This window comes from Dipodomys ordii, unplaced genomic scaffold (genome assembly GCF_000151885.1).
Source record: "Dipodomys ordii isolate 6190 unplaced genomic scaffold, Dord_2.0 Scaffold137, whole genome shotgun sequence".
Lineage (NCBI taxonomy): Eukaryota > Metazoa > Chordata > Mammalia > Rodentia > Heteromyidae > Dipodomys > Dipodomys ordii.
Genome location: NW_012267353.1, coordinates 2,453,308 through 2,463,879, shown reverse-complemented (window position 1 = coordinate 2,463,879; position 10,572 = coordinate 2,453,308). Strand labels below are relative to the sequence as shown.

The window sequence follows — 10,572 nt, the reverse complement described above, 5'->3', positions numbered from 1 at the left end:
ATAAAAAAAGTGTTGTCAGGGAATGAGATGGAGCTAGGGCCTGACTGGGTGGATGTGCTGTGTATTTAAGGATGATGATGTTCTGGAGTTGAGTAGAGCCAATGATTGTGCAACCTTGTGGATACACGAGAAAAATCACTCAGCTTTATTGTTTAAAATGGAAAAAATTGAAGGCTTAGGATTATCTCAGTGGTAGAGTGCTTGCCTACCATGCACAAGACCTCAGGTTTGATCCCCAGCATGGAAAACAAAAAGTAAATTTTATACTGCATAAATAAGACCTCAAATTTAAAAAGAAGCCGCCAAAGTGAAAGACATTTTAGGAATTTATTTCTCAAGGTTAGATAGATATGTTTCATGCTGAACATTTTATGAGGCCTCTAAAAGGATGCTCTTTCAAAGGGTACAGCCATGAATCTTATATTAATTTATGATTAATATGCATCAGAAGCATTATTCAATTCCTTAATTAAGAAGAAACTAGTAGGATGTTACAAATTCAAAGGAGAATTAAAAACTTAGACATATATGGGCAGTAGATGATGATGAAATGAATTTTACATGCACATAGAACTGGGCTATCCTGATAGTCCTAACTTGAATTCTTGTGAATATGCTGTCATTGACATTGTTACCGGTTTCCCCCAACTCAAAATGCTGTAAAGAATCCCCAAGTTTACAAAAGGCAGAAAATACCACAAGGTGTGCTGTTGAGGACATCTAGCAGTCAAACCTTTCTCCCATTTTAAAATCCACAATGTTTCTTGGATCACCTGAGGTATCATAGGTACCATAAATAATAAAATAGTGGTTGAATAAAACAATAATTGAATGGATACTCTTATTTATATCATGACTTACTTAGACTATAGGTTCCACAATCAATGGCAGTCATGGCCATTGATATTTATTTAGCACTTACTATGAGCCAGCCCAGAAGTTTGCAATGCAGTGGTAGGCAGGGTGGAAGGTACTCAAAGTGTGCAAATGTGAGAGTGATTAGTCCTTTAATGAGCAATGGTCAGTGCAAGTATGAGTCCAGAGGAAGAAGAAATCATTGTGAGCTGGGAAAAGGAAGTGGAAGTGGTACTTTGAGTGGAATCCCAAACATAACATGTACTTAATAACTATCAAAGGCAGTGTACATGGGTAAGTATTAGGTTTCAGAAACCCTCACAACTTCATTATCTGTGTAATCTTGATCAACTTATATAACCTTTTTTTTGTATCTTACTTTCCTCCTTTTCAAAACAAGACTAACAATGAGATGTGTATCATGGATTTCTTATGAGAATTCAATGGGAGAGGAAATGTAAAATGCCACAGCCCATACCAGGTACATAGTATTCAATAAATAAAAGGTCCATTTCTTGCCCTGAAACAATTCACAGTTGACAGGGAAGAGAGCTGTTAAACACTAATAGGTTAAAATGCCTCTAAAGCAAAGGAGCTACTTGATATTGATGTAAATTGTCTCTTCTAAAAGGCTGTGAGTTTCCAGAAAAAGGAGGCTCAAGGAATTGATTAAAATTCCAGCCCACCTCTGGCTGAGAAGCAGTGTTTGTGAAAGTTCTGTGTGCAGACAGGAGATGTATAGGCTCTGTACAAAGTGCATACAGCATTTCTCTTTGGGCAGGATTCTTTTGCCAAGAAGAGATCCTCTGGGATGGAAATTTGAGGTGAGCCTAGAGACAGCTAGAAGACCCACAAGTTCATAGAACAGCTAGATGAAAGGAAAGACTTCTGATGACTTCACATAGGATGGAGACACGGAGCCGAACTGAGCAGGAAAGACATTTGGAAGGAGCTGGCAGAACAGCATTAACTCCCCCAAGCCTTGCCATTCTTCTTGGATCAGTGCGTTCAAGCATTTCTTGGATTCATCAGCATCCTTGGGTTTGAACATAGACTAACACAATCCAAGTAGAAATGACCTCTGATAGGAAGTCAGGTGGATGGGCTCACTTGGCCTTTGGGAGAAATGGGATTTCCCAGAACTCCTTGGTCCATGGAAAACACCATAGACACATCCGCAAAAGCCACTAAATTGGGTCAAAATGATTGGTCAATGCAACCCAGAATTTCACACCTTTGTGAGTGGCCATCTAGGATCAGATGAGCTAGTGGACATCTACGGTGATAAAGGCAATGCTTTCAGGTTATCCAGAGATTCTAAAGCTTGGGTCAGAGCTCTAGAGTTCAATAATGTAAAATCCAGGTCAGGGGCAGAAGTGCCAAAGAAAGAATGTGATTTCCAGGACATTTGAGTTGTGATAGATATTATTAGATTTGTGGGGATTTTTTTGGACACCCAAATCTTTTATTGGGGGTGGGGGAATGAGCCTCTGGGGTTATGCCTGGGGGCCTCACTGCACAGCTCGTTCACTGGCGCCGCCTCCAGAATCCTGAGGCTTTGTCACATCTGGAAACTCTGGTGGGCTGGAGAAGGGCCTGATGCGCAGGGCCTCAAAGGCTTCATCTGCCCGGAAGGCTAGGCCCACTGTGGCTGGGGCCTGGGGCCGCGCTGTCTGGCTGGTGAAGCCACACTCGCCCAGCGTTTTCCCATCATCTAGAAGCTGGTCGTCCTTGTAGAGCCGCTGCTTGTCTGGTGGCTGGATATGCTCAAGGATGAGCTTCAGCTCGAACACAGTGCTCGACTCCTTGGCGTCCGTGAAGATGGTGGTCTTGTGGCGCCGGATCATGAGGAACACATCTTGGGGGGCAGAGGGCAGCGTCAGTGCCCAGCTGCTAACCCACCCCCCCCCCCCCCCGGCCCAGTGCCCCTGTCGCCCCCCAGCCTGGCCCGCCCCCTACCTTGTTTTTTTCTTTTCTTTTCTCTTTTCTTCTTCTTTTTCTTTTTTTAATACCTATTAGAGCTGACCACTTGGCAAATTGACTTCGTTTGAACTCTATCTGAACACACACTCTTATTGACCATGTCAAAGACAGAGCTGTGTGTTAGGGCTCACTAGGGGATATAGCAGGTGAGTTATCAACCCCAGGAGATCCATCACACCCAACTAAGCTGATGATTTAAGCTTGTGGATTGGGTGTATCCTCTTCATCATCTGATGCCAATTGGAGATTGTCAAACATAGAGATGAAGGACACTTTTAGCTAACGGTCACAAAGTATGTGAAGAATTCAATTTACAGTAATAGTATACCTAATAGTATAGTATACCTCAGTTATTTGATAGTTCTTGGCTTTGGATCTGAGCTCTGAAGATTTCAAGGTCACACTGCTCTGGTTTTTTAATTTCAGAATTTCCCTAATGAAGAGCTTTTTGAGACTCAATAAAAATGTTCTGGTGAGCCTGCTGATGAGAGCCTTTTGGTTATGAAAGGAAAATACATATTAGGCTTTTACATAGCCATGAAGAGGTTATGGAATTTTCTTTGCAAATTGTGAATGTCTTTGTGGTGGTTTGTATTATTTGCATTATATGTACCAAGGGTTATTAGAATCTGATCAGCCTCTTTGTTGCTTATGAACAGACTGTACATGCTGAGAGTAATAATCTAATTATCCAAACTGCTGGTATCCAAGATACTGTCTCCCAAGATTAATGTGCTTGCATTGTGAGCTTCCCTCTGAGTGAGAGACAGTGGTCCTAAATAAATTGCATTGAATTGTTGTTAAAAAAAACAATAAAAATAAATCAACTTCTCATGTCAGTTCTACACTTGAATGATTTCCACTATGGAATGCCAGTTTTGTTGGATGCTTCAAGCAAAACAAATTTGTGGGCTATAATAAAAACAGGAAAGTGCAGGACATTGATGGCTCAAGCCTGAAGTCCTAGATACTCAGGAGGCTGAGATCTGAGGACTGAAGTTTGAAGTCATCCTGTTCAGGAAACTCAAGACTCTTACCTCCAATTAACCACCAAAAAACTAGAAGTAGAGCTATGGTTCAAATGGTAGAGTACCAGTCTTGTGGGAAAAAGTAGGTTAGAGTATTCAGGCTCTGAGTTCAAATCCCAGTATAAGTGTACCTACACACACACAATAATAATATAATAATTAATAATTAATATTAAATAAATAATAATATAATATTATATATTATTATTATCTTTTATACCTTTTGCTTCAGATACTTATGTCACTCTGTTACTTTCAGTCCTGTGCAAGTATATTAAAGTAGTCCTGAAAGCTGTCTATCCATGGTAGAGATACATAAGCATTGAAGTTGGCTTTAACATTCTGATTGAAATGTGAGTATATAGCCATTTTTCCAAGTTTAAAATCTAAACGTCTATATATTTATTAAGTAACCTTGGAAACTACTAAATCATTGTGTGCTTTTGCATGGATACATCTTAATGAGATTAAAATGAATTAGTACATAAAAATGTATCCAACAATATCTGGTACATAGTAGGTATTCAGTAATGTTACTTTTTAATATTTTTGTTATGACCATATACTATGAGGGAGAGTTTTTTTAAATAAATATTTTATTGTAAAGATACTGTACAGAGGGGTTACAGTTACATGAGCAAGGTAATGAGTCCATTTCCTATCAAGCATTGTTACCTCCTCCTTTGTTTTTCCCCTACTATCCCTTTCCTCCCCACCTCCCCACCTCCTCTCCTGCCAAAGTTGTAAAGTTAATTTTCAACATAATGTCTTGTACATCTCCTTGTTACAATGGGTCATCCTGTATCCTTATTACAGCATTTTCTTATTTCCCTTCCCCTTGCCAAATTAGAAAAATACATATATAAGATTCAGGGCACCAACATCAAATATAGTGAAAACAGGGGTTATACCATGGGGGAAGAACATACAAAAACAAAAAACAAAAAATTACATTATAAGTACATTAAAAAGAACAGCAAGAAAGACAAAAATCTCGTGTCCCTATCTTGGGGTTCATTTCACTTAGCATCAGCTTATATGGTCATATGAACATAGTTTTTGACCTTTTCTGCTTGTCTCAGACATACACTAGTTATTGAAGATAAGGGAAACCATGAGACCTATGTTTATTTGGGCCTGTCTTACATCACTTAATACAATTTTTTCCAAGTCTTTCCATTTCTTAACAAATGGGGTGGTATCATTCTTTCTGATGGAAGCATAGGATTCCATTTTGTGTGTGTGTGTATCACATTTCTTGATCCATTCACCTACTGAGGGGTATCTGGGTTGGTTCCATATCTTAGCTATGGAGAATAATGTTGCAATAAGCATAGTTGTGCTGGTAGCTTTAGTTGTTTGTGATTATTTGGGTAAATGCCCAAAAGTGGCATGCTGGGTCATAGGGGAGCTCTATTTGTAGTCTTTTGAGGAACCTCCATACTGCTTTCCAAAGTGGTTGAACAAGTTTACATTCCTACCAACAATGCAGTAGGGTTCCCTTTTGGCCACATCCTGAGGGAGAGAATTCTGTGCAATGGTGTGAATTTATCTCCCAATATTCATATGCTGGAAACTTTATCTCCAATGTAATAGCATTGAGAAGTGAGACCTGGTTAGATTTCATTCAGTCCTCATGAATGTATTATTATAGGAGTAGTTTAATGGCTGTAAGAGTGGGTTTGTTATAAAATAAAATGTAGTCCTTTTGTTCTCTTCCTTTGTCATTTCTGCTTTGGGCCCTGAACAGTATACAGCTCCTCACTGGATGCTGGTACCATTCTTCTGAATGTCCTACCCTTCAGTACAATGAACAAAATACCCTTCTCATTATAAATTTCCCAGCCTCATGAATTCTATCATAGCTGTTGAAAATGGGCAGGTCATATTACACATGAAATTAAAAAATACTGAGTAAAATCTCATTTTTAGAATTAGGGTGCCAAATCTGTGGATTTGAAAGAGATCATATTTCAATTTTGACTTCTATTTCTCACCTATGAAAGCTAGTGCCATTGACTCCATGGGATCTTTGTAACGAAGAAGGAGGAAATCAGTGGAGGCAAAGGTAACAGCACAGAGTACTTATGGGCAGACATTATGTTGCCATGGTGACCTAGATGCAGAGCTTACCTATGTGACCTAGGTAAGTTATTTTCCTTTTAAGCCTGAGGTCCATTATCTGTAAAGTGAGAGCAGAAATGCCATTTATTGTAAGACTAAATAATTTACCTCTTTCTGGCCTATGTTCTACTGAGCAAGTGATAGCAGTAAGTAGTAGTCTCATTAATAGCATTTTTAAATAATAGTTGACACTCAGAACATCTCCTCTCTGACATATCTTCCCTCTCCCCTCTACCTTGGAACTTTCCAGCCACCTTTTCCCCAGTACCTGCTGCACAAGGAGAAAGCTTTAGGGTAGGTATAGCTCTCAACCTCTTAGCTACAACATAAACCTATGTGCAGCCTTGGCTGGGAATTTATTCTGAGATTTGATCAAACAGAGTCTCTGTCTTGGGTGTCCTGTAAATACAGGTCACTAGCAGGAAAGCAATATGATCTGCTGTGAGCCTCATCCAAGTTGAGAGGTTGTTTGAAGGTTTTAGCAGAGGAACAGAGTTACACATACATTCTTTTTGTTGTTGGTTGTGGTGGTCATGGGGCTTGAACTCAGGGCCTGGGTGCTGATCTGAGCTTTTTTGTTCAAGGCTAGCTCTCTACCAAGTTGAGCCACAATGCCACTTCTGGTTTTCTTTAATTGAAGGTAAGAGACTCACGGACTCTCCTCCTTCTTGGGCTGACTTTGAATGGCAATCTTCAGATCTCAGCCTCCTGAGTAGCTATAATTACAGGCATGGGCCCCCAGCACCTGGCTACTCATACATTCTTTCTTTCTTTATTTTTTTTAAATTTTTTTTGGTCCAGTTGTGGGGCCTGAACTCTGGGCCTGGGCGCTATCCCTCAGCTCTTCAGCTCAAGGTTAGCGCTCTACCACTTGAGCCACAGTGCCACTTCTGGCTTTTTTTCTTTTTTGCTTATGTGGTGCTGAGGAATCGAACCCAGGGCCTCAGGCATGCAAGGCAAGCACTCTACCACTGAGCCACCTTCCCAGCCCCTACTCATACATTCTTAATGAAGGAATGATTCTACTCTTTTGGGGAAAGTTTTTCTCTTTGACGGAGCATGCAGCTTTGGAGAGATGCTCGCAGAGTGGTGAGGGAGAAAGGGGACACTCTCCTAGCCACCCAGATCAGCCTAAATCATCCTGGCAGGTTTAGGGAACAGATGCCACAACCAGATCATCCTCATACTGGCACCCAAGTTTTTGTATCTTTCTGTGGATACTGTCTCCTAGCATGCGAGCAGATTCTGCTCCCAGTTCTTAGCATCTCTCAAGAGTAAGCTTACCAATGATAGGCATGGATCACCATCTCAGAGGCCATGGCTAGTGGACACTGGTCAGTTTTTGTAGAGCTCTGTAAGGATAAAGATGTTTATTAGCACCTTGGGACAGGTGGAGGGACTATCACAGATACCCACTTATTGACAGTCTAGGATATGTTAGATACTTGTGAGAAAGATCTTTTGGTTCATCTCTTGCAGATGAAGAAGCTGGAGTGTAGAGAGCCTGAGAATCTTGTTCTTTGTAACACCGTTTGGAGAACCCATGGGTGAACCTGGAAGCCTAAACACAAAGCTCAGGAAGAATCAAATGCATGTCATCACTCATTCTTTTCTCCACCATCTGAGGGCAATCCACAGATTATTTGGATGCAGAGTTTATTTCCTTTACTTAAAAAGAAGAAAAAAATCCAAGAACCTGCCCTCTAAGAAACACATAGTCGATGAAATTCATTTGTACAAGTGAAAAATATCTACCCGACTCTAGCAGGCAACAATTCTGAAAGAAACTTTCAGTAACTAAAGCTAATCCTGTGTTGTGCAATACCTAGCTAGCAGCCATATGTGAGTATACACGAGTAACTATAAATCAGTTGAAGTTGAATACAGTTAATCCCATGTTGTCTGGATCTTCTGCCAACATTGTTCTCATTAAGACCTGAGAAGATATGCCATGCTGAGTCTACTACAGGAGTAGTATAGTCCAGCTGCTGATTGAGATGACAGTGGTCCTATTCCCTGCTCTCCAGCAGGGAATAATGGGTAAGAGAGGTACCTAGACCAGGAAGGGAAAAGGAAAGTTTTCCTTCTGTAAGGCTCTCCCAGTGAAGGTGGAAGGGACACAGGGAGCTATTAGAATACACACCTCTTCTGTGAATGGTTTCTAGCAGTGATTTTATAGATGTAATCATTTCTCAAAGCTGATCAAATTGCATATTTTCTATGGATGGCATTATTTATATGCAAATTATATATCAATAAAATTGATTTTACATGTATGACAAACAGCAAGCAGACACGGACACTCCCCCCCCCCCCTCCACACACACACTGGCTAACTGCAAAAGACAGAAAATTCCAAGATATGGACTTAGTGCCACTCACATTGTTCTGCTGCAAGGATGAAAATACCTAAGGCTGAGTAGTTCATGAAGAAAAAAGGTTTCACTAGTTTATAATTTTGGAGGTTTAAAGGTTTGTTACCCACTCGGTTCTGAAGAGGACTTTAGAGTAGACCACAAGTGTATCAGAGAAAGAGAGAGACCACAGGGCAGGACAGTGATTTAGAGGCTGAACTTGTTCTTTAAAGGAACTCCTTCTCAAGAACAAACCAGGGCCCTAGCCCAGAAAAACTTCACTTCCTTTCAAAGGTCAAACGCTCAGTGACCTAATTACTTCCTGCTGGGCTCGACCTAGGGAAGGTTCCATATCACTTCCCAACACTACCACAAGGGGGCCCAAACTTCTAACACATGACCCTTGAAGGTCAAACCACATCCAAACCACAGCATTTCTGGATACCCCATAGGAACATTACTATCAGGCCAAATGTGACACACTGACACTGTCTGGGTTGAGAACTCCCTTTCTTCAGTTCAGCAATGAGCATTTGTCGTTATCTGTGAACTCACCTGACATGACAGGAGTGGGCAGCCTGCCAACCTCCCTGGGCTCTTGCTGGAATTAGCAGGCTAATGTTGATACAGCACATTGAGGATCAACTTCAAATGACCAGAAGATTGTGATAATAAAGCTGGGTTATTTGCAGAAAAAAAAGACAAGTCAGTTTCTTGTGCTGGGGTGTTCTCAGATCAAACATCTTTGCTATTGTTAGTTTTGGTTACAAAATAATATCTTTTCTGTGTAGAGATTTCACTAAAAGGAAAATAGAACAAACTGTGCCTTTTTTTCACACATTTTTTTTCAGGTAAGGGGTAGGTTTATTCATCGTTCTGGCTGGCACCAGGCCATGTTGGCCCTCCACGCAGCTGGGAAAGGCCTGGGAAAGAGAGAGAGCTGGGAAAGAGAGAGCTGGGAAAGAGAAGACAGCTAGAAAAAGAGAGCATCTGGGTCTGGTCTAGGCCTTATCTAGGGTATGGGTGGAGAAAGGTGTGGCCACATCAAATTCAGATGTGACCTCTTCCAGGTGTGCCAGTTGCCTAGGTAATGCAGGTACTGGGTGGAGACTTTGCTGGGAGGAGGGTGGAGTCTGCTCGCCATCCAGGAGCTGACCTTACATTCCAGCCTTTTGATAATCATGAAATAGGGCACGGATTCTTTCTGGCTACTTCCTGCTGACATGGGGCATTGACAATAGAGGTAAAAGCTGGAATTTGATCCCCTCCCAGAGAAGGCAGTGAGCAGCAGCTGTCCCTTGGTGGCGTGAGTCCTTAGATGAAGTCTGGAGAAGTCTCATGAGCATTGAGAGGCTGGAAAAAAAATACTAGAGAGCAAATAAATGGCAAGAGGAAGGACTTGGGCCGAAAATGTTGATAGAAATGTCCCTAGCTACTTCTGAAATCTGGCGACTAAGTAGAGAAGTCAGTTGACAAAGGCAAGAATATAAATTCCTGTTGTTAATAGGTAGACAGGTATAGACATTGAATGGGCAGGCTTCTTACTTCTACTGACCTCCCGGCTCTGGTTAATTTTGAAAGAGTAGGCACAAAGTTGCTGATGTGACATCATCTCCTCTTACTCCTGTCCATGTTACCTTGTTTCCCAGACTGGCTAAGAGTAGGTGCTAGTTGCTGGGATGACTTGTCACAGTTGGTATTCAAGGAGGATTGAACTCAAGGCCTGGGCACTGTCCCTGAGCACTTCTGCTCAAGGCTAGTGCTCTACCACGTTGAGTTACAGTACCACATCCAGTGTTTGGCTGGTTAGAGATAAGAATCTTGAGCCATGCTTCCAGCCTGAATCTTTGCAGGTTAGTTGGGAGATGGAGTCTTAGGGATTTTTCTGCCCAGGCTGGCTTTGAGCTGCAATTTTTGCCACAAAATCCCCTTATTATTTCCAATTAAAGCAACAAGGAGATCAAGTAGAATAATTAGAGCTTACCTGGTTCTTATCAAGAATTGACTGACAAATATTCTGGAGACAAAACTTCTTAGATGTGAGAATCTTAGCACAGATATGCCCAATATTTTAGAGCCACGTAGTCAGTACCAGAATACATAACACAAAACAAAAAAGGCAAAACTCAAAACCTAAAATTTTGACAACAATGTTTAGACGTCTTTGCTAACAAAGCACATCTGATAGTTGGGCCTCAGTTACCAGGGCCTGTGAAAAGAGCACCTTG

The 10,572-nt window shown here is 41.2% G+C and overlaps 1 pseudogene; it reads right to left on the bottom strand.

Annotated features, from left to right (window-relative positions):
* Positions 1-2,366: 2,366 nt before the first annotated feature.
* LOC105996840 lies at positions 2,367-2,708 on the bottom strand (annotated as a pseudogene).
* Between the last annotated feature and the right edge of the window lie 7,864 nt (positions 2,709-10,572).